The sequence below is a fragment of the Panthera tigris genome, chromosome C1, assembly GCF_018350195.1.
Source record: "Panthera tigris isolate Pti1 chromosome C1, P.tigris_Pti1_mat1.1, whole genome shotgun sequence".
Taxonomy (NCBI): Eukaryota; Metazoa; Chordata; class Mammalia; order Carnivora; family Felidae; genus Panthera; species Panthera tigris.
Window position 1 is genome coordinate 34,647,836 of NC_056667.1, and position 23,159 is coordinate 34,670,994.

The following is a 23,159-nucleotide window of genomic DNA, read 5'->3' on the forward strand; positions in this document are numbered from 1 at the left end:
GACCACTGATCACAGATCACCATAACAAATATAATAATAACGAAAAAGTTTGAAATATTGCAAGAACTACCAAAATGTGACACTGACACACAAAAATGAGCAAATGCTGTTGGAAAAATGGTGCAATAGACTTGCTTGATGCAGGGTTACTACAATTTATTTAAAAAACTATGAAGTGCAGTAAAACGAAGTGCAGTAAAATGAGGTATGCTCATTGTTTTTCTGATGTTGAATGTTGCTTTACTCTTACCCCAGCATTTCCATCCATCTCTTGGTTAGTTTGATTTCACCCCAAGTTGTTTTTTCAAGAAGGGATTGCATGTTATTTACTCCCCAAGTTCTTGTTTGAGAATGTGTGTTGTTGGCTTGTTTACCTAAATGAAAACCTGACCAGGTATTATATTCTTGGGCTCACTTTATTTCCCTAGAAACTTTGCAGCCACCAAATGCTGCCATGGAGAAGTCTGAGACCAGCCTGATTCTTCCTTCTTGTAAGTGATCTGCTTTTTCTGCCTGTGTGACTAAAGAATTCCCTCTTCATCCTGAGAGCTGAAGAACTTAATCAGGATATATCTTTATTTCAACTGTTCCTTCTTGGCTTTTCTTGCAACATAGTATGTCCTTTTAATGTTTGATTCAGTCCTCCATAGCTGTTCACATCAGGAAAAATTTCTTCTGTTATATATTAAAACACCTTTTCTTTTTAATTTGTTGCATTCTTACACCTGGTTTTATGTTTTCAAAGCATTTTTCACTATTTGAAGGTATCTTGTTTATTAGTTTAATGTCTTTCTAACCCACAAAATGTAAACTCCATGAGAAAAGGAACTTTATCTCTCTGTTGTAATTTCTGTAGCCCCAGTATCATGAACAGGGCCAAAGAAGATCATTGCTGTTTCAGTAAATATTTATTTTCGATTTTACAAAGTATGCAGTGAACTTTCTCAGCATAGATCTTTTTGAACCATTTAAGTGATCTCCTTAAAGTAAATTTCTGTAAGTGGGATTACTATATGAAGAGGTAAGCATGTTTAATATTATGTTCCCCATTGCCAAACTATTTCCAGAGAGATTGTTCAAATATATGCTCCACCAAAAGTGCAGGTGAGTGCCCGTTTCACAGAATGTAGTCTATTTTTCCAATCTCTGCCAACCTATAACTTAATAGCTTATTGTTTTATTTCTATTTTCTTTAGGCTATTAGACACTTGCAGACTTTAGACTGTGAATTTTCTATTTATGCAGCTTGACCTGTTTCTAGTGTTGTTAATATTTTCTTATTGATATAGGAGCTAGTTAGATATTTGTTATTAACTCTTTTTAATTAAGTATTATAAATATTCTCACTATTTGTTATTTGTCTTCTGGTCTTATGTATGGCTTTTCTTGCTATGCAGAATGTTTACATTTGTATGTGGTTACTATTTTCTCTTTGTGGCTTCTAACTTTTGGGACATGTTTTGAAAGGCTTTCTTCAACTCTAAGATTATACAAATATTTTCCCATGTTTTCTTCAAGTATTTTTATGGTTTCATTCCCCCCATATATTTTGGCTCTAAGGAGTGAGGTTGGGATAAAATTGTATTTTTTCTAAATGGCTGGCCAGTTACTCCAAAATCATTTACTGAATTATTCAACATATATCCACTGATTAGAATTTATCAACTATCATGTGCCAGACCCTAAGTCCTTTTACATACATAATCTAGTGTAATCCTTTCATCAAGAGATGACAAAATCAGTTTTACATTTTGTTTGTTTTTATTTTTACTTGCATTTATTTTATGCAGAATTTATTCCCGGGCCATAAGTTTTTGTTTCTTCAGTTTTTTCGGGGATATCTTTTTTTTCCTGTGCAGCTTCCTCTTCTGGTTTAGGAACAATCTGCTCTTCTTCAGTAAGGATCATCTCAATGTGGCAGGGAGAACTCATGTATGGATTAATCTGACCATGAGCCCTGTAAGTTCTATGCCACATTTTGGGGTCTTTGTTCACCTGGATGTGCCTAATGACTAGAGAATCTACATCTAAACTCTTAAGTTCAGCATTACTCTCTGCATTTTTAAGCATATGCAGTAAAAATTTGGCACTCTTTTTGGGCCACCGACTCTGTGTCCAGCCCCACTGTTTGGCCTGGTCACACCCACACCTACCAACTCCACCCTTGGGGTGACAAAATGGCACACACTGCTTCTACAAAGTTACATTTTCAGATATATATATCCTTGATGGCCTGGGAAATTTCACGTGTATTCTTAAAGTGAACATGAATATCTGAACCTCTTAATTTGCATGATTTTGTCGGGTTTTCTGGGTCAAGTGAATAGCAAACCATTTTCAGAGATCACCTCAGGCCACTTACGGGAAGAGAAAATCAGATTTACGTTTAAACAAAACAAAACAAGAACATTGTTTCCAATGTGGAAAATAGACTAGAAGGGGAGAAAAGGAATTCAATGTAACCAGTTATTTAAGTGATCCAGGCAAAAGGCTCCTTTGCAGCTGTATATTCTAGCACTTACAGGTCATGGCACATGGTAGATATTGAGTAAATACTTACTGAACAAAAAATGATAGTGACTTGGACCAAAGAGGTGGCAGTAGAGATGGAGAAAAGTGGACAAATTTTGAGAAATGCTTTGGAGATAGAATTAACAAATCGTATTTAAATATGGGGAGATTATTTAAATATGGCAAGATGTAAGAGAGGGAGTCAAAAGTGACTCAGGTTTCTGGAAGGAATAGATTTAATGGGAAAGTGATGAGTTTACTTTTGAACACGCTGAGCTGGAGGTACCTTGGAGATATTCATTTGAAGATGTCAGGTAAGCAGTTAGGTATATCAATCTGGAGCTCAAACAACAAACTGAACTCGGGTATGAATTTGAGGAGCATATGCACACTGATGGTAATTGAACCCATGGGAAGAGTTATGATTACTTAAGGAAAGGGTATTGAATGAAAAGAGAAAATCCCCTAGGACAGATCCCTGAAACACTCTGATATTTAAAGGTTTAGTAATAGAAGAGGGAGGAGCCAGTAAAAAATGTCTGTGAAGGGCTGCCAGACAAATAAGAGAAACTGGGAGAGTGATGTCTTTGAAGACAAGGAAAGAGTGTATTCAAGGAGAGAGTTCAGGGTAATTCTAAGAGCGAGTGAAATGATGGACCATGAACGCTAAGCTATATAAACAGAGAAGTAAAGACAGGAAGGGGGTAATAGAAAGGAAGTGAAGTGATCAATAATCTTTTCAAACAAAGGGAAGGACAGTTGCAGTCAGGCTGGTTTAATAAGTGAGTTGGAAAGATAGGTGATTGTGGTCAGAAAGTGGACTATTAGACTTAGTTATTTTATTTTATTTTATTTTATTTTATTATTTTATTTTATTTTATTTTATTTTATTTTATTTTATTTTATTTTATTTTATTTTATTTTATGCATGAGTGGGGGAGAGGAATAGAGGTAGGGAGAGAGAGAGAATCTTAAGTAGCCTCCACACTCAGCATGGAGCCCAACACAGGGCTCTATCCCACGACCCTGGCTGGTATCATGACAAAGCCAAAAATCAGAAGTCCGACGCTCAACCAACTGAGCCACCCAGGAGCCCTAGAATTAGTGATTTTAGAAATAGAGAAAGTAGAGGAGCTTTAGGTGATGATGACCAGGTCCAGGTAGTGACTGTAGGGGGCAAGTGTCAAGTAGCTTTGGAGAAGAACATTGGAGATTAGGTGGGTCTTTCACGAGGACTTTAAACTCACTTAGGACGATGGCAGGACTTGCAGTATAAGAAACACAGTAACCGAGTACCAGTATCTTCTGTGAACAATGCGCACACAGGAGGCAGGTAGATTACAGTGACCAATCAGGGAGAGGATAGCAGGGGTTTTACAAAAGGGTGGGGAAGAAGTGACTCTGACTAGCACTGAGGAGTATCCTGGTCTCCTGATACTAAATAGGTGTGAAAATATGAGCAGACCTCACTGGAGAGAGTAGCAGGGAAAGTGGCCTAGAGAAGGCCAGGTTTAAATTGTCTTTTTTTTTTTAACGTTTATTTATTTTTGAGAGAAAGAGAGAGAGTGTGAGCTGGGGAGGGGCAGAGAGGAGAGGGAGACATAGAATCCGAAGCAGGATCCAGGCTCTGAGCTGTCAGCACAGAGCCCGACGCGGGGCTCATACTCACAAGCCATGAAGTTATGACCTGAGCCAAAGTCGGATGCTTAAGTAACTGAGCCATCCAGGCCCCCTGAGAAGGCCAGGTTTAAATAAGTACAGAAGTGGAAGGAACATTCAAGGAAATGATTGGGTGTGTTGAGGAGCTGGTTTCCAGAGGGCAATTGGAAGGTGTGCACAGGGAGAGAAGGGGATTTCATTAGGCTTAAGGAAATACAGAGCATTTTAGGAATGACAGTTCCGTAGAGGACAAATCTGGGAGGAGAGCAGGTAATTCTGTGTGGGGCTTTGACCTATGAAAATCGGAATGAAGCTTGGCAGGTTTAGTCACAGCTGACTCTTGGAGAACAGTGGACATAAAGGCTTAATAAAAGTCAGCTGTGGTCTGGAAGGTCCTGCAAGTATTTGTTTTCATGCAGAAGTGTGATTAGTCACAGTAGATGCAGCAGAGGACAGTAGTGGGAGCTAAAAAGCATGAAGTTCAAGATTCTTTGAGGGGAGGAAGGAACAGTGGTCCTAAGATTAAATTTAGGTTGCAGCATCAACTGGTATCCTCTTTAATCAGGGTTTGGAGGTCGTGGTACTTACAGCTCCCGGTGGGGTGTGGGGAAAAAGGGACTTAGTAGTAGTCCAGGAATCGAGCCTCGAACTACAGATGCAGATACAGTTTAGCACTTCCACTGGAGAGGGGCGCCTGGGTGCCTCAAGTAGGTTAAGTGTCTGACTTCGCTTGACATGCTCTCATGGTTTGTGAATTTGAGCCCCGCGTTGGGCTCTCTGCTGTCAGCACAGAGCCCACTTCAGATCCTCTGTCCCCCTTTTTCTCTGCCCTTCCCCCTCTTGTGTGCATCCTCTCTCTCTCAAAAATAAATAAACGTTAAAAAAAAAGAACATTTAAAGAACTTCCACTGGAGAACAAATTTTTTATTTTCACTCTCTGAGTATGGCAATGATGCCAAAACTATTATTTCCAAGTACTCTCACTTGTCATTACAGGCTCAAATTTTAAATGATTTGGAACATTTGCCCCGTTTCCTTCTTATTTTAGCAAAGTTTGTCTTTGCTTAATTCGTAATTTACATAACTGTTGGTAAGTTAAATTTTCCAACACAAGAGAGATCACGGTTTCAGGTTGGTAGGACTACAGAATTCAGAAGTCTTAACAAAACTTGAAGTCACATCTAAGGAGGGGAAATGTAAATGTTAGTTTTTAATTTGTTATTTTCTTGCCAACCTTTATAAAACTGATAGAAAATACATTAGCAGAACTAGGTCAGTGTCATACACAGTACATGTTCCTCACCCCCCTCAGCTCCTTGTGACTTCTTGTTGCATTAAACTTCTGAGATGCTTTTTCATCTCTAACCCTCTTTTGGTACTATTATGGATATATTCTATTTTTTCACTGCAGAAGCTCTTTGTTTTTTACCCACATATAAGCAGTTATTTTTGTTATTTTTAAAGGTTTTTTTGAATTTTTAAAATGTATATTTATTTTTGAGAGAGAGCGAGCAAGCATGAGCATGAGCGGGGGAGGGGCAAAAAGAGACTGAGACACAGAATCCAAACCAGGCTCCAGGCTCTGAGCTGTCTGCCCAGAACCCAGTGTGGGGCTCGAACTCACGAGCTATGAGATCATGACCTGAGCCAAAGTGAGCCACCCAGGTGTCCCAATTTATTTTTGAGAGAGAGAGAGTGCTCTCATGAGCAGGAAGGGGGCAGAGAGAGAGAGAATCCCAAGCAGGCTCTGTGCTGACAGCCCAATGTGGGGCTTTTTCTCATGAACCCCAAGGTCATTACCAACAAGAGGTGAACACTTAACCAAATGATCCACCCAGGCTTCCCTTTATTTTTTGTTTTTTTTTTTTATAATCACCTCTTAGATGCATATTTTTCCATGTTTTAACAGCTCAGAAATTGAGATACTTCTTATAACCCAAACTGTCTTTGATTTGATGAAATCTAGTACTTTGTGTCACTCCCTTCCCACAGCCTAACATAATTTCTGATACACAGGAAGCACTGAACAAATGTTTGCTTGCTTATTGATTGACTAATATGTAAGTTAAGAAGAGGCTGTACAAGTTGAATTCCTTCCTTCCTTCCTTCCTTCCTTCCTTCCTTCCTTCCTTCCTTCCTTCTTTCCTTCCTTTCTTAAAAGATTTTGTTTTGAGGGCTCCTTGGTGGCTCAATTGGTTAAGCATCCTACTTCAGCTTGGGTCATGATCTTACAGTTCATGAGTTTGAGCACCACATGGGCTCTCTGCTCTCAGCACAGAGCCCACTTTGGATCCTCTGTCTCCCCCTCCCTCTGCCCCTCCCCTGTTCTCTCTCTATGTCTCAAAAATAAATAAAAACATTAAAAAAATAAATTTAAAAAGATTTTATTTTTAAGTAATCTTTATACCCAACATGGGACTCGAACTCACAGCTCCAAAATCAAGAGTCACAAGCTCCACTGACTGAGCCAGCCAGGTACTCCAAGTTGAATTATTTCTTAAATACCAACTTTGACTTGACTTCCAGCATTTATTCAAACTCTTAAGTTTCATAAGTCTTTATTCAATAAAATGTTAGGTTATTACAAAAATAGAGGAAAGGAATAAAGAAAGTATAATAATTTACCTGCTTTTATAATGATTTTAAAATGGATTTAATAAGCATTCCTTAACAATAATAATAATTCCTTAATAAAGCATTCCTTAACAATACCTACCTTACTTTTTTTTAATGTTCATTTATTTATTTTGAAATGGGGGGAGGGGCACAAAGAGGAGGAAAGAGAATCCCAAGCAGGCTCCACTCCCAGCATGGAGCTCAATGTTACAACTGTGAGATCATGACCTAAGCCAAAATCAAGAGAAGGACACTTAACCAACTGAGCCACCCAGGAAGCCCCCCCTATTTTACTTTTGTGTAGAATTTGTCACCTCCCCCCCCAAAAAAACAACATGTAGTATTGATAGAAAAAAATGACTATTAGAATCAGAGAGGGGCACCTGTCTGGCTTAGTCCATAAAGCATGTGACTTGGTCTCAGGGTCGTGAGTTTGAGTCCCATGTTGGGCGTAGAGATTACTTAAAAAAAAAAAAAAGGGGGGTGCCTGGGTGGCTCAGTCGGTTGAGCGGCCGACTTCGGCTCAGGTCATGATCTCGCGGTCCGTGAGTTCGAGACCCACATCAGGCTCTGTGCTGACAGCTCAGAGCCTGGAGCCTGTTTCAGATTCTGTGTCTCCCTCTCTCTCTGCCCCTCCCCTGTTCATGCTCTGTCTCTCTCTGTCTCAAAAATAAATAAACATTAAAAAAAATTAAAAAAAAAAAGACCATTCACTTGGTGGGGCACCTGGCTGACTCAGTGTTGTAAGTTTGAGCCTCAGGTGTAGAGATTACTTAAATAAATAAATAAAAATAGAGAAAGTATGTCATTTACCTAAGTTCCACAACTAAGCTAAGCCGTCTTGGTTTCTTGGTTTGTAGTACTTGTTCTTTATGATGGGCTGAGTCATTCCATGGAAAGACAGATGTACCAAAACTATTCTTAAATGCAGTGCATTTTTGCAAAGTGCTTCTTAAAACTGATGGCCTTGAAGTGAAATTCTAACTGAATATGTGCTGTTGCATCCATTTCTTTCTAGCCTTCAAAAGCAGGGATAAAGGGGAAAGGGAAAAGAAGCAGCAGAGCTGAAGTATAATTGCCTAGTAGGCACCGTTCAATGAGAGAGGCAGTAAAAAGTGAAACTCCTGTTATTACATAGTAAAGAACACCTTATTTAGCTCTTGGGAAAGATTGAAGGATATTTACTGCTAAAATGCAATTTTCACTCACTTTGAAGGAATCATCACAACTGTCAACTCTTTTTCTAACTTAGAACCTTTAAGTCATTCTCATGAAATGTTTGTATTCCTTTGTCTTACCTTTTCTGCACATGCCTCCATGGCATCACTCCATTGCTTAGCTTTGATTTGACTTTCGGAGTTATTTTCTCTTCTAAACAGAAATTTCCAGGCGCTCCTTAGGTTATCCCTTTCTTGCTTTTGCTTTTATTGCAATGCTATCTTATCTGACATTCATTTTAGCCAAGATTAACTTTCTCTGCCCCGGAATATATGATTTTTCTTCACCTACAAGCTTGTTTGAAGCCAGGTGTGTCCCAGTGTAGAAGTGTCCGTTTTCCATTTCATTGAAGTTACTTCCTGGAATTACTTCTCTCTTGGGAAATGAAGGGTGGCTTTCAGTGAAGCTCACAACTCCAGAAAATAGTGAGCACTGATTTTGCAAGTTACAGTGAGGGATCTTGATAGTAGTGGTTGCCCTCCCTTATGGGGATGGCATCATATCGATGCCTTATTTCTCCCTTCCTACTCAGAGTGCTTCCAAAGTATCAGAGAAGGGACCTCTCATGACTTCCAGATATTTCACCCTTTGATTTCTTTTTTCAATTATTTGTTTATATTTAGTTAGTTTTGCTTTCTAGCTATGTTTTACTTATTTTTTTTTAAACAAGCTCTGATCAATTTTATTAAAGAAAAATTTTGCATGTTTTACTTTTCACCAGTCTGTTCTGGCATGCTTCTAATGATATCAGAATCACCTGGATCAACGATAGCCAGTGTGCATACTCCACAGTATTTTCTACGTTCTATGCCCAATTCAATACTATTGCCCCTGTAGTGATAGACACCAGTTTTGGCTAACATGACATAATACTCTATTTCAGGTTTCTTCAAGGCTGGGCCGTTGTTGGTCAGGATGACCAGTTTCGCTTTGCCATGTCTGATCATTTTCCAAGTCCACTTGGTACTTTCCCCTTTTCTTTCTTTCTTTCTTTTTTTAAAAAATTTTTTAAATGTTTATTTTTGAGGCAGGGAGGGGCAGAGAGAGAGGGAGACACAGAATCTGAAGCAGGCTCCAGGTTCTGAGTTGTCAGCACAGAGCCCGACGCGGGGGCTCAAACTCATGAACCGTGAGATCATGACCTGAGCTGAAGTTGGAGGCTTAACTGATTGAGCCACCCAGGTGCCCCCACTTTCCCCTTTTCATAATGAGTTGGAGCCCAGAGTAGATTGACTACAGCAGCTTTTTCATCTTCATTGCAGCCACCATCTTCCCACCTTAGGTGCAGGCTGGCCCCAACCAGGAGTAGCCACCAAGATGGACAGGAGTGAGAAAAAGGTGCTATGTCTTACTTTTTAAGCTACGTTTTAGCTAACTTTTTGAGTGGGTTATTTAATCTAAGCTTAAATTATTTTGTCTATAAAATATGGATGAAAATGCCTACCAATCAGGGTTTTTGTGACATTGCTCATCTAAAAGTGGCTAGGTGGTTCATTTCATAGCTCTTTATAAAATGTCATTCAGTTCAGTACATTCCTTCACTATCTGCAACTTGAAATCATTCTAATTGCTTGCTATGCTCTTGTCCTAAATGTTCTTGCCCTTAACTCACTTAACTTCTCCAAATTCATGTGGTCTTCTGGTAGGCTGGTCATATAATTTATTTAGACACTTTTTTTTTAGCATGGGGGTTGAATTCAAGACCCCAAGATTAAGAGTTGCATGCTCTACCAACTAAGCCAGCCAAGCACCCCTGATTTACTTGGACACTTTTGAGAGTACAAGGGGGCAGGCCCATCAATTATTATGCTAGGACAATAGGTGTAAACACATTAACCCTCTCCTGGCTATAGAAGACTGCTTCCTACCCTGGGAATTATCTTCATGTTGCCATTTCAGGACTTCATTGCTTTACTGACCTGTATAAATTCTTCCCTCTGTCACTACTGCTATCAGAACTGCATGTATTTACTTTCTAAACCACCCTCCTTTACTAACTTTTCCATTTCTGTTAAAAGCTAGTCTATACTTCGGAGTTTATCTTTGACTTTCTATATTCCTTCAGAGCTCATATCCAGCCACTCGACAAAGTTCGTTAGTTCAATTTTTTTAAGTTTATTTATTTATTCTGAGAGAGACAGACAGTGTGAGTGGGGGAGGGGCAGAGAGAGAGAGAAAGAGAGAGAATCCCAAGCAGGCTCTGCACTCCCCAGGCAGAGCCCAACGTGGGGCTTGAACTCACGAAACTGTGAGATCATCACCTGAGCTGAAACCAAGAGTCGGATGCTTAATCAACTGAGCCACCCAGGTGTCCCTGCTAGTTCAAATCTGTAAGCCTATATTGAGCATGCACTTTGTTCCAGACACCAAGTGAAGTGCTAGGGATACAAAGAGAAATAAGATAGATAGTATCTTGGTATAGTGGTGATATTAACATGGAAGTTATCAAATATGCTTGACTGATTCAAGGAAGACTTTGCAGAAAATAAAGGTGAAGCCAACCTGCCACTTACTATGTGAATGAACTAATATATATTTTATTACCTAAATTTGCTAGACACTATGCTATGCACTAGGAATACATTGATAAGCATGCTGGGTATGGCCCCTGTCCTCTTGTATAAAAGTGAGAAATGTTAGAAAGGAGAAGAATGGGCATAATATGAATGTATAAAGGGAGAACTAACCAACTCTGCTTTCAGGTAAGCTGAAACCTGAAAAGATGAATAGGGGTAGTTAGGTGAAGGGTAGAGATTGATAGGAGAGGGGAAGAGAGAAAGGTGTGGAAGAGGAGAGAGTATGATGCATTGAAGCACTGATGGGAGCCTAGCGTGTCTGCAGAAGAGATAGAAGTGGGAAAAGGCACATAGAATGAAGGTGGAAGCACAGGCAGGGAGGGGTAAGAACATATAAGACCTTAGAGACCATATTAAGGATTTTGACTTTATCCTTGGGACAGCCATAATATAAGCGTTGACAGTGACATAAACAGATTTGCCCTTTTTAAAAGGAGCTGTTGCAGTGGCTTAGATAAGAGATGGTAAAAATGGAGAAAAAGATGGTTTTCAGAATATCTAGAAAGTATAAGACAAAATTAGTAATTGATTTGTAATGAATGGTGAAGAAGAAATGGTCGGGGATGACACTCAAAGCAGCTGATACTATCATTTACTGAGTTGAGAAACACAGAGGACCAAGTGTGGGAATGAAGATGCTAAGCGAGGTGCTAGTGAAACACTCAGGTAGAGGGCTTATGTAGGCAGTTGGATATGTGGGTCTGGAGCTATAGATTTGTGAGTTGCAGGTATATCAATGGTCATAAAGCTGTGGGAATGGATCCATTTACCTTAGGAAAAAGCCAAAGTAGGAAGAGACCTGTGCCTTAGAACAGAATGGGAAAAACATTCAGTGGTCACACAAAGGAAGATTTGTCAAAGATGGTCAAAAAGGAACATCGAGAGAAGAAAGAAGAAAATCAGAAATGTGTGATATCACAGAAGTTAGAGGAAGAAAGCATTTCAAACAGGGAATGGTCAAGTAAAATGAGAAATAAAAATTGATGATCTTACTGAGGCAGTTTTTTGAAGAATGGCAGGCGCAAATTCTAGCTTGGTGGGGTTGAGGAGTAAGAGGTAGGTAATAAAATAAAGGCAGAGTCTGTGGGTAACCCTTTCCACAAGTTTGGGAAGGAGGGGAGGGAGAAAGAGAATAAGAGCTGGAAAAGGATGTGGATGAAGGACTAAGGAGGATTTATCTTTTTTCTTTTAATGTTTATTCACTTTTTGAGAGACAGAGACAGAATGTGAGCAAGGCAGGGGGCAGAGAGAGAGGGAGACACAGAATCCAAAGCAGGCTCCAGGCTCTGAACTGTCAGCACAGAGCCCGATGCAGGGCTTGAACTCATTAACTGTGCGATCATGTCCTGAGCTGAAGTCGGATGCTTAACCGACTGAGCCACCCAGGCGCCCCCTTTTTTTTTTCTTTTAAGGAGAGATACTTGAGTATGTTTAAATGTTGAATAGAAAGGAACCATTAAAAAGGAAGAGGTTGGAAACAGGAAAGAGACAATACTAGTGCAAAGACCCCCAATGAAAGCCAGGGCTCTAAAGCACAGGTGGAGAGTGCAGTCTTTAAAAAGAGGAGGGGCAGGGAGCCTTAGTGGCTCAGTCGGTTAGGCATCTGACTCAATTTCAGCCCTGGTCATGATCTCATGGTTGGTGAGTTCGAACCCCGCACTGGGCTGCACATTGATGGTGCAGACCCTGCTTGTGATTCTCTGTCTCCCTCTCTCTGTGCCCCTTCAGTGTGCATGCTCTCTCTCTCTCAAAATAAATAAATGAACTTAAAAAAAAAAAAAAAAAGGAGGAGGGGCTCTTCTTCCCTCTCTGGAACAGGAGAGAACAAGGAAAGGGAATTACAGGTGCAAGTAGGAGGTAGGAAGTGAAGTAGTTTCCCCTTGATGGCTTTTCATCTTTCAAGAACAGGTACTCAATAAATATTTATTAAATCAATCAATGAATAAATGCAAGTAACACAAATCTGAAATCACACAGTTTCTTCTTTTCGTCCAGAAGCATTCTGTTGTCTAAAAAAGCACGGAGATGATAGTGGAGGTGAGCGGGATTAAGAGTATTTTTGGGGAGTGCCTGGGTGGCTCAGTTGGTTAAGCGTCCAACTTCGGCTCAGGTCATGACCTTGCGGTCTGTGAGTTCAAGCCCCACATCAGGCTCTGTGCTGACAGCTCAGAGCCTGGAGCCTGCTTCGGACCTGCATCTCCCTCTCTCTCTGCCCCTCTCCTGCTCACACTCTGTCTCTGTCTCTCAAAAGTAAATAAATGTTAAAAAAAAAGTTTGTTTTTTTTTTTTAAAGAGTATTTTTGGAAAGAGTGCCTTTCAGAAGGAAAACACTGCTATATTGGATGAATTGAAAGTAAAAAGCTGCCTATCTGTTCTATACAGATTTGTTTTGTTCTATACTTTTAGTTAAAAAAATTTTTCAATCCCTAGAAGTTTCAGGCCACAAACTCAGACTCTAAGGGGAGATCATGGAACTGTCACCTACTGAGCACTTATTTGTCAAGAACTCTGGAGAGTAACTTTCATTTTACTTTTGTACTGACTTTATGAGGTAGGTGTAATTAATACTGTCTCCATTTTAAGATGGTGGAAACAGCTTCAGAGAGGATAAATATGACAAGGCCACTCAACCAGTAAGTGGTAGAAACAGGATTCAGACCCAAATATGCCTTCAGTTGTTCTTAACTATGGTACTGTAGGTCCATCTCAGATTTTTTTTTTAATGTTTATTTATTTTTGAGAGAGAGAGACAGAGACAGAGCATGAGTCAGGGAGGGGCAGAGAGAGAGGGAGACACAGAATCTGAAGCAAGCTCCAGGCTCTGAGCACAGAGCCTGAAACGGGGCTTGAACCCACAGACTGTGAGATCATGACCTGAGCTGAAGTCAGACATGTAACTGACTGAGCCACCCAGGTGCCCCAAGTCCATCTCAGATTTTAACTCTTACCACTATAGACACTCTTCGTGGTGCTGTTATGAATAAAATGTTCCCCAACATGCTTTATTCTTGTGATATTTCCCATTCATCAAGATTCAAATCCTATCTCCTCTAATGCCCTACTTAAATCCTACTTTCTCCCAAAACACTTCAGGACACCTCAAACCCTGATGGTTTCTCAGTGCTTTGAAATTCTACAGCGGTTTGCCTGTGTTACTCATTTGATGAGTCTTTTCTTCACTGTAGTTAAGAATATTTAACCTTTCTTAGAATTTTCTTATAGTTATGACTTAACACCATAATTCCACAAACTTCTTAGGAAGTAGGAAGTGCATCTTATGTTCTTTTTTTTCTTTTTCCTTTCTTTCTTTGCTCCTTCCTTCCCTTCTTCCTCTCTTTCTTTCTTTCTTTCTTTTTTTCTTGACAGCTTTTAAAACTTCTTCCTAATGCCTTGTCCATATAGTTTGTAGTCCGTATTTGTTGCTAATGAGATGAAATGGGATTTCTGGGTCAATCTAATCATTGATACTGGTTGAATGTCTCTGAGAACTGTCTGCAACTACTTCAGAAAGTTTCTTGATGATGTCAATCTGAGAAATGGAGGATTTATTACTATTTCTGCTGTAGATTTAATTTTTATTTTTTGGTTACAAAACTGGGAATCTCAAAAAGTTTATTGGTTTGTATGTGTATGTGTGTATTGGGAGGGGGTTCTTTTTGAAAGGGACTGTAGAAAAGCAGACTTTTTATTTTGTCAAGGTTTTTTTGCAGCTTACAAGTTCTCATAAAAAAAAGTCCAAATTGGTTGAACTTGAAGTTCCCCTCCTCCTTTCTCCTTCTTCAGAGCCTTTTTCTAAACCTACTTCCCTTAAAATGACTTTTATTGATTTTCACTCAATGAGAGTTATTCTTCAGAATGAGGATGGAGGGGTCAGAGAGAGAAATTTACCCTGTGTTACCTGTGGAATAGGTGTACCTCCGTATCTAGTCTTGTTTTATTTGTTCTGTTTCCTGTAACCGGAAACCTGCACACTAGGGATCATTAGGTCCTCTGTGTCTTGGTCAGAGCTTGAGTACAGTATACTAATAGATCAATTTATGTGTTCATTCATTCAGCAAACATTTATTGAGCAGGCATGTCCTAGACATTGGAGATACTAAGATGAATAAGATGTAGTCACTGCCCTCAATGACCTCCAGATGTACATGAAGGCACCAACTTGGTGGGGGTTGGGGTCAGGGAAGGCTTCCTAAATGAGGTAACTGAATATCTTCCCTTAGGGAATCCTAACAGACTAAAGAGGTCAGCCTTGTAAAATACATATAAACATCTAATCAAATTAGCCAATTAGAAAGACATTTATTAAGAAAGGACAGTCTTTTACCAGTATGCCCTATTTCTTTTTCAATTTTTTTCCTAATATCTTTGTCTCCAGTCTTATCCCTATCCAGCCTGCATTTAAAATTGCCTCCAAAGGTATTTTTCTAAACCTTGATCTGATCATGTCATTCCTGTCTTGAGAATTTTTTTTAAAGTTTATTTATTTTATTTGGGGGGGGAGGGGCAGAGAGAGGGAGAGAGGCTAAGCAGGCTCTGCACCATCAGCCCATGGGGCTCAAACTCATGAACCATGAGATCATGACCTCAGCTGAAATCAAGAGTCCAAAAGAGTTGGACGCTTAACCAACTGAGTCACCCAGGTGCCCCTGTCAGGAGAATTTTTAATGGGTACTCATTCATTCATTCTATATAATCATCAATCACCTACTGTGTTGTTAAGTATTTGGGATGCAATGGTAAGCAAACAGTTCTTCTTCAAGAAGCTTATAGCCTAGACCAAGTAAGCAGACAGTTCATACAGTTTCATAGTTTCATACTAGCTTTGACAGGATAAGCACACAATTCTGTGGGAGTATATAGAGGAGCACCTGTCCTATCTTGGGAAGTCGGGTAGTGCTTCCTGAATCTTGTGCTCAGATTTAAATCAATTCAATCTTCTAACAGATACTAGTATCTGTTGTGCTAAGTCCTATGCAAAACAACTGCTTTTAAGCAGATCATAGTCTAGTGGAGGTGCCTGTAAACTTAATCGATAATTCCAGCACAATGTGGTAAGTGGATAGATAAATGCATTGGATGCTAGGACAACAGTGGTTGAGGAAAAGAGAGGACTGGTTGAGCCTAAGAGAGAAGTCTAAGGCCTAAGCAGGGTCTTGAAGTATGAATACAAGTTGTCTACATATTAGATCATCCATATCCATAACAGACAAACAAAACCCTTCACAATCCATTGATCTACTTTTCCAATGCACCCTTTTATCTTCTATACCTTTGTTTTTCAAATTAGAAACAAGAACCCCTGAGTTATTTAGTGTTACACATGGGATATGAGAAAGTACTGGATAAATGTGGTGCATCTTTCTGGAACATCAGTTTTATCAGCTGATAAATAATTGAGAACATTGTTTTATATTCAAACATAATATATTTGTGGGTTGAAGGCAAAATTCCCATGAATTTTTTCGAGATAAAACAGGATACATAAATTCCAAGCTAGTGGCAAGCCATTTCAGGCTTGCCCTTAGACACCACCCTCCACCATCACCCCTTTCTTGTGGAAAGTTTGAAATGTACTATCTGAATGTGCCAGGAACTTTCATGTCTCTGTGCCTTAGCATATACTGTTCCCTCATCCTAGAGTGCTCATCCTACTTTTCTCCCTAGGCAATTTCATGCTTCAAAGCCCAACTTAAATGTCAACCCGTAATAGTCATTCTTTTTTGTTGTTGTTAAGTTTATTTATTTTGAGAGGGTGGGGAGGAGAGGCAGAGAAAAGAGGGAGAGAGAAAGAATCCCAAGCAGGCTCTGCACTGTCAGTGCAGAGCTGGATTGCGGGGCTCGAACTCACAAACTGCGAGATCATGACCTGAGCCAAAGTCGGACTGAGCCCCCCAGGTAGCCCCCATAATAGTTATTCTTAATATAATTTCAATGTCATCCCATATAATAGTTATTTTTTTGAACACCCACTCCTGTCTCTGCCTCCTTTCCTGGTAGCTCCAGGCAGAGTTAGCACCTCCCTCTTTTGTGTTCCCACCACCCTTTACTCAGAATTTCCATTACAGCACTGCTCTCATTGTACAGCACCGCCCACTCTCTGCTTCTGCATCTGTCTCTGCTGCTGAACTGTAAGCTTCTCTAGGGCAGGGATGGACTATTTTAAAATTTATCTTTGTGTCCTTAGTATCTGGCACAATAAATGTCTGTTGAATGTTGTATTTATGGACCATTCCTTATTCTGCATCACCTCTGCTCTTACTTAAAGTAATATCTCCTTTACTTCTCATTTTCAGGGAATGATGTGTTCCATGAAAGTATATTTCCCAGACAACTGAAATTTACTTCCTAAGGTATCAGAATCTGCTTTTGGTGGGAATTTATTTTTCTAAGTTTTTACATACTTGCTTGCTCTCATAAGTAAAATATACTAAGCATAATGTGTTCCCTGATGACTTACCCCTGAAAGCATTAGGGTTATGCTGGTTTGGAATTTGTGACATCCTCTGGGGCCACTGATGGGATAGGGCGTTTTGCCTCCACACCGTAGAACTCCATTCCCTTCTGGTTTTTGAGTTCTTGTGCTTGCTTCTTTTATATTGGTCACCACTTCTGGCTGTGAGCATGCTTGCTCTAACCACATTGCCCTTTGCTCTTTTTGTGTGCTTTTTAATGGATATTAAAATTACAAAACTAATATATGGTCACTGAAACACAAACAAACAGAAGCATTTGAAGTAAAAAGTCTCTTCTTCATTTCTGGCTCCCCCCTTCCCCCCGACCCCAGCACTCACCCACATCCACACTCCCACTCTCTGGCATAACCATTGTTGGCAGTTTAATGTAGGTCCCTACAGGCCATTTCTGTCAATATGTGTGTATACTCGGGGACATACAAAGATCCAGTCTTATTGTACGCGCTGTTATATGGCTTGCTTTTCTTCCCACTCGACAACATACAATAGGTATCTTTGCATGTCAGTATATCCAAGTCTATCTCATCCTTTTTAATGGCTGCCCCCTTTTAATTTGACAATCTTAATCAGCTGTGAATGGGAAAGCCAAATAATCAAGCTTATTAGAATTGTACCTAAGAAAGAGTAAATCGGCTCTGAGTGAAGGCTTGAGGAATTCTCCTAGGGGTAAAATGTGTTAACTTTAGTACAAGGACTTTGTAATGTTTATTTTGGCTATTCTGGGACCCTTTTTGCTTATTTCCTGGTCCATTGTGTTTTGGATAGCTGAGGTTGCTGGACAATGACCTGTGAATTAGTGAGGTATTACATATTCAATATTACATTATATAATTTTGCTATGATTTTGTGCACTAAATTTTTTCATTATTCCATCTAATTATTTAGTACTTACATCATAGTGCAGAGCATTGAATATGGTAGCAGTTAAAAAATGGTTGGCTTGATGATTGACATTGGGCTTTTTATCTATATCATCTACCTGTGAGAATGTCCACTGGATTTATGAGAACTCTAGAAGCTGATCTCAGGAAGCCTTTTACTACTAATGAACATTAAAGTACTGATAGTATCTTCCTAAAAATAATAAAATCCTATTTTGTATATCTGTAAGTTCTTCCTTCCACTATATCTACCATAGAAAGTGGCTAAATCCTGTTTTCTTTTCTTTCTTTCTTTCTTTCTTTCTTTCTTTCTTTCTTTCTTTCTTTTTCTTTCTTTCTTTCTTTCTTTCTTTTTTAGTAATCTCTATACCCAATGTGGGGCTCAAACTTACAACACCAAGATCAAGAGTTGCATGTTCTACTGACTGAGCCAGCCAGGTGCCCCTAAATCCTTTCGATTCCACCTTTTAGATCTCACTGTAATATGTTCCCTCTTCTCCATTCACTGCTTCAGTAACTTGGTTCAGGCCCTACTAGATCCCAACTGAATTACCTGTAATAAACTTCTTAATTGGTCTTCTTGCCTCTTGTCTAACCTCCACCATGCTCATCCAGTAACTAACTAGTGCTCTTTTTAAGAGAAATCTTACCATGTCGCATCCCTGAAAAACCCTCTATGAGTTTCTCATCAGCTTTAGGATGAAGTCCACTTTCCTTAACTTAGTACACATAGTCTTTTGTGATCTGCCCCACTTGTCCTGATTATCTCTTGCTGCTCAATGCCTCATACTTCAAGTTCTAATGAAATCAAGTGACTTATATAGTTCCTTGAACATAGAGAATTCTCAACAAATGCTCATTAAATGAATGGATGAAACACCTCTTGGCTCAGGATGGTCCCTGTTCACACCACCTATCTCAGCATAATTATTAATAGTGCCCCTTTTCACTATCAGACCTGTCTCAGACCAATAAATGACATGGTCATCCTAATTATAGCAGGCATTGAATTGTTTTCTACCTCTAGTCTCCTCTACCAGATGGTGAGCTCTGTGGGGACAAATTTTGTTTGTTCGTTTTACTTCTCTATCTTCATTTATTCATTCAACTAAGAGACTGCCACTGTTAGATACTGAGGATATAATGTTGAATAAAACAAAAATGGTTCTTGCCCTCAGGAAGCTTACAATCCAGCAGGAAAGAATAATCTAAATGGGAAGAATAGCACTTAATACAATAAATGCTGCTGTGAATGAATGACTAACTGTAGATTAAGATTTAGAGGTTCCTAAACAAACAACCCTAATCCCATGAATTACAGATACAGAAATAGTCATAACCATAGAACTCTAGGTTGACCAACCATTATAGAGTTGCTAATTAAAATTTTGAAATACAAGCCACACATGTACACCTAAACACACATGACATTTAGATGCTGCCTTAATGTTAAACATAAAAAATGACCATGGAAAAGTAGCAAGAATGAGACTTTTCAGGGGTCTGTGTTTTTAGAGAGACAGTTTGTAACCCCATGTGGTTCTTTGCTTGAGTGGATTATCAGTATGTACCCTACCTGCCCCCCCTACTTTTTTTTTTTCAGATGAGAAATCTGAGGTTTCAGAAACTGAGCCACAAACAAAGGAATGATTTTTTTAAACCAGGATTAGACTTTGGTTGGGCTTTGCTTTCAGAGCTAGGACTACCTCTTATCCTGGACTTGTTAACCATGTTCCATGGGCAAACTGTAAAATGCTTTCAACCTCAGTTTCCTATTTTATATATAAAATAATGACAGTGTTATCTCCAGAATTAATCTAAGGATTAAATGAGGTTATGTAAAGACATTTAGTCCTGTAACCTGGCTCTTAGAAAGCACTCAGGGAATGTTAGTTCTCCATCCATTTCCCCCTATTTATCTTTCTGTCCTTCATATTTAAAAAATGATATAAAATGATTTGAAAAAAAGAACTGTAATATAAATACTGATAAAATTTTTAATTTTTGATTCTGGGTGCTAAACTAGGCCCTCTCCACCATCTCTAAAAGTTGCAGTTTTATTTGTATTAATTTGTTATCTTATTATTATAGGCAAAGACCCTGAGAAGCATTCCAGGAGCAAAACAGTAGGTAAGGTTTTTCTGGAAAAGCAGAGTTTATGAGGGACCCAGGATTTGGGGATCATTTAGCTGCAGTGGGTGTCAGCGTTAAAGATGTACCCACTTATTCTTGGTCACTTTTGGTTCAAGAAAGGAAGAAGAGCACCAAACCATTCATTGAGGTCTCTCGGGGCAGGATGAGGGGGAAATGTGAACAAAAGCAACAGCTCTCTTCAGTTTCCACAATGTCCGGCGACCCCAAGACTTTCGAGCTTTCTTGAGGGCCAGCAGGTCTGTTCTCCAGGAGTGCCCTGGGTCTGGACTCCATTTCCCAGAGTCCCTTAGTGCCCTAATGTATTCAGTGCTCAGAGTGCCTGTATGTGTGTGAGTGTGAGAGAATGTGTGCGTGTGTGTGCGTGCGTGTGTGTGTGTGTGTGTGTGTGTGTGTCTCCGAGTCCCTGGGAGAGTGGAGGCTCATTCACTGATTAGAGCCAGCGCTGAGAGGCAGCACTGCTCCTTCTCTCACACCAACCGAGTCTCTTGATCTGTACATGCAATCCCAGGCAGCTCGCGAACACAAACCCGGGGCCAGCCGCCTACTGCTGCTGCTGCCGCTGCCGCCGCCGCCGCCACCGCTGCCTCCGCCGGCTCTGCGCACCCGGGACTTTTCATGCACCACACTCACCGCCTCCTTCCCTCCGTGTCCTGAAAAGTGCGACCGTTCTCCCAAGGAATTTCTACGGCAAGTATGGAGACCAGAATGGGGTGTGGGTGTGTGCGCATACACAGAGGGGTGGGTGTGAGAGCCGCGGGTTGCTCGGGAACCTAACTTTCCGGGTCCGTTTCCTAGGGATTCGGGCGGCTCCCCCCGACAGGGGCAGGGGCTGGGACCTGGGCTGGCGCGTCTCAGATCTTCGCGACGGTGCCTCCCGGCACCGGTGCCCTGCGCACTCTGTGCGCGCTGCCTCGCTCAAACTTTCCGTCTAGAGTTTTCCTTAATGTGTTTTATTTGGGGGGTGTGAGGGGGAGGGACCAGACGCGGGAATTGAACAAGTAGGGAGGGTGAGGGGACAGCCAGGGAAGGGAGCAGGACTTCTTTTCTCTATCTTTTAATAAGCCCCGTTCGCACTTTGTTTGGGTCGATGGGGAGAATGCCCAGTCGCCGGGCTCCCCCATGTACCCCGTGGTGATTTCCGGCAGGGCCCGGCCCGGGCGGTGCTCAGTGGGGAGCCTGAGGCGGCGGGCAGGATGGAGAAGGAGAAATCCTAGGGTCCCCACCGCCCTCACACAGCACACAACCAGCCCCGTGGGGTACCCGCGCACGGCTGGGAGCGTCGGGCCCGCGGGTGCTCGGCTCACTTTTTCCCAGCGGGGGCGGGTGTGAAGGGCGTGGAGGGAGGTGGGGGTGGGGTGGGGGGAGTCGCGGCGCGCAGGAAGGAGGCAGGTGCTGGCACTGAGGTGGACCGTTCGAAACGCAACCGGTAAACTCCTTGCTCCGCCCGGCTGGACCGGCCTGGCCTTAGAGCAACCCGACCCGTGGGGGGTCTCCCGGGATTTTCGGGGTCGGGACTCTCGCCCGGCGGTTCTATGGAGCGGGGCGGGAGGACAACCTTACAGACAGCGGCGCGTGGCTCTTTTTGAGGTTTTATTTTTATTTTAGACCTACCTTAAACTGAGTAACAATTTCTCTTCCTCCGACTTGAGAACAAAACTTTTCAGCGAGCACGCAGGTCGCTGCAGTCCTGCGGCCACCACCGCGGTGCTCGTCGGCCCCCGCGGAGCGACCTTCTCCGCCCGTAGCCGGGCCCCGCCACCGCGCTCCTGAGCCTCCGGCCGGCCCCCCTCCCCAGCCTCGGGCTTTTCAGGGCTCGGCCTGGGCGTTTCGCCTTTGTGCTTTGTAAGGGAAAGCCTTTTCTTCCAGGGCACAACAAACTTGGGCGGAGAGCTTCCGTGTGGCCCCCCGGGCGAGGCCGCCCACGGTGGTGAGACTATCCGAGGGGATGCCCGGTCCGTCCTCTGCTCCACGAGCCCCTCCAAGAGCTCGAGGCCCAGGTGGACCCAGGCCGGCGAGGTCGCGGGGGAGCCCCGAAGGAGCGGGGACTCCGGCTGCCCGGAGGCAGAGGAAGAGCTCTCGTTTCCCGTTCAGAACGCGCTGCTTTTTTGGGCCCTGGCCGCGGCGCCAGCGGAGGGCCAGGGCCCTGGCCCCGAGCCGGGCGCGCGTCGCACCGGATGGGTGCTTGGGGCGGGGGCGCTCAGTGTGGGGCCCAGCCCTGCCTGGCGTGGCCGGGCCGTCCGGGGTCTGTGGCCTGCGCCGCCTCCCTGCCCTGGGAGCAGCAGAGAGGGAGGACTCTGGCGCTCTCTGCCCGCGATGCCCACCAGCCATGTCTCTCCTCTAGCCTCCGCTCTGGACTCGGCTTGAGGGGCAAAGGGGAAAGAAAGGAAAAATAAAGAGAAAAAAGGGCGGGCAGTGAGGAAGCCGCGGGGCAGGCTGGAGGGAGCAGACCGACCAGGGGTGCCCGGCCTCCTTCTCTGCGGGTCTCGGGGTTCTTGCCGAAAATGCAAAATGAGCCGTGGGGGGAAGGCAGAAAGAGCGTCGAGTAAGAGATGCGGGCGTCTTCCGTTCCCATCCCTCCTGGCCCGCGGAAACCCGGCAGAAGTGGCGTGAGTTCACTCGCTGCGATCCGGGACGAGGTGGGGGAAGGCCGAGGACTGGGCGGCGCCGCCCCGCTGGTGACCTACGGGGCCGGGGCCGGGCGCCCAGCGAACGGGGACACACACCTGTTCTGTGAGCTGCGTCGTGTGTGGCGGCCGGACGGCAGCGGCGCGAAAGGCAGAACCCTCCCTCCCTCGCCCCAGGCCTGCAGTCCCGGAACCGGGAGGGCCTGGCTGCCCCGCATTTACTGGAGCGCCAGAATCCATGAGCCCGGTGGCTGTCCGCCGAAGCGGTGGCGCGCGGCGATGAGACCCGGGTGACCGCGGGGCGGGGTTGTTCTGGGGCACGAGGTCCTTGGACTTTGATCGAAGGCAGCCTGCCCCCAGCTCCTGTCCCGCGGGCCTTGCCGGGCTGTGGACCAGGGCCCCTCGCACTTGTCCGTTCTTCCCTGGCCGGCGCCCTTGTTCCCCAAA

General features: G+C 42.6%; 1 long non-coding RNA gene and 2 pseudogenes across 1 annotated transcript; 1 reads left to right on the forward strand and 2 right to left on the reverse strand.

The window, feature by feature from the left end:
* Positions 1-1,793: 1,793 nt before the first annotated feature.
* Positions 1,794-2,335, reverse strand: LOC102962603 (annotated as a pseudogene).
* Positions 2,336-8,711: 6,376 nt separating this feature from the next.
* Positions 8,712-9,273, reverse strand: LOC102962312 (annotated as a pseudogene).
* A 1-nt stretch (position 9,274) lies between these two features.
* LOC122241292 lies at positions 9,275-20,770 on the forward strand. The gene is made up of 5 exons (XR_006221346.1): positions 9,275-9,342; positions 16,874-16,930; positions 20,026-20,064; positions 20,184-20,324; positions 20,597-20,770. It is a non-coding gene; the product is annotated as an uncharacterized LOC122241292 (long non-coding RNA).
* Positions 20,771-23,159: the final 2,389 nt, after the last annotated feature.